At 36.1% G+C, this 1447-nt stretch overlaps 1 non-coding gene across 1 annotated transcript; it reads left to right on the forward strand.

Annotated features, from left to right (window-relative positions):
• Positions 1–1077: 1077 nt before the first annotated feature.
• On the forward strand, positions 1078–1184 carry LOC115868640. Its single transcript, XR_004045716.1, has one exon. It is a non-coding gene; the product is annotated as a U6 spliceosomal RNA (small nuclear RNA).
• Positions 1185–1447: the final 263 nt, after the last annotated feature.

Raw genomic sequence — 1447 nt, forward strand, 5'->3', positions numbered from 1 at the left:
GCTTTACACAATTGATGTGTGTATGGATTGGGATAACAGTTGTATGAGCCCCTAATAAAATGTTAAAAATAAACAAACAAATAAATAAATAAATGTATATAAAGAGGAAGAAAAAAATTTTGCCCAGCTGAGAGAGCACTCACTGTTGTCAAGTCCAGTAAAGTGTTACAAAATTGCAATAAAAATTGTTTATATGCAAACAGTTTTCTTTAAAAGAGTAGTTCCATCACGCAACTGTAATTCCTGCACTTTCTGGGTAAGCACAAAGCCAGAGTCTAAATTAAGACCATTAAAAATGTTTGGCGTCCTCCCCACTTAGGATCATGCTGAATGCATGAATAGTAGAAAAATGAAAACTCACCTACCTGATCCTTGGTCTAAAAAATAGGACACTGTAGTCTTGATTTTATTTTATGCTTTAATTTTCAGAAACGTATTCACTTCCATCTCCCTCAACTTCTGCCCTACCACACACCCACACTCACACACACAAAAACTAACCAGCGAAAATACATTAAAAAAATTTTAAAGCAGACCAAGTTACCCAAAACACTTACATTTAAGTTGCTATACATTTTCTTTTCTAAAAATAATGCAAAAGAGTGATTTTTTTAAAAAACTGAGTTGCAAGAGACTCATATTGGAAATCGTTGACTTTCTGATTCCGTTGCCAGAGAAAATCAATGTAGCTCGAGAGACACAGCTGCCATCAGAATGGCTTATGCTCACGGCGCTGGTGTAAACCCACACATTTCTTCAGGTGACTAGACCAATTACTTCATTCATCTATAGATCCTGCCAGAGTTTCTGTCTTATAAGTTCCAGAAATCTCTCTAGCTGGGAGCAAATAATTTCATGGATTTGATTTTTTTTTTTTTAAGTACATCACAAATTCCCAGTGCTGGAAAATCATGGTGAAATGTTCATTCCCAACTAGAGGAAGTCTAAAATGGTACATACTAAAAAGCAGACAGATGACATACACCACATGAACTTTAAAATGTTTATACTTTCTGACCCAATAAGTTCATATCTGGGAATAAGGTTTAAAAGAATTTCTTTAAGAATGAAAACATAGTGTTTGCTTTGACAGCACATGTGCTAAAATTGGAACAACACAGAGAAGATTAGCATGGCCCTTGCTCAAGGATGACACGCAAATTCGTGAAGTGTTCCATATTAAAATAGAAAAAAAAATAATGAAAACATAGTATTATGCATAATGATGTTCATCGCATCATGATATATAATAGGGAAAAAAGGTGGGGAAAGCCCATAGTTTAATAGTTTAATAGAAAAAGCTTAATGGCTTCTACAAGGTTGAAACATGAAAAGCCTACTCCAGCAGACGCTCTCTTCCTGGAATCTGAACCCTCTCGAAGGGCAAGGAGGCTTTAAAAGATGGTCCTGCGTTTCTTCTGTGCAGGCTGGGCCCCAGCACTGAGGC

The sequence above is a fragment of the Echinops telfairi genome, unplaced genomic scaffold (genome assembly GCF_000313985.2).
Source record: "Echinops telfairi isolate 266 unplaced genomic scaffold, ASM31398v2 ScPeMD7_16;HRSCAF=60, whole genome shotgun sequence".
Classification (NCBI taxonomy): Eukaryota; Metazoa; Chordata; class Mammalia; order Afrosoricida; family Tenrecidae; genus Echinops; species Echinops telfairi.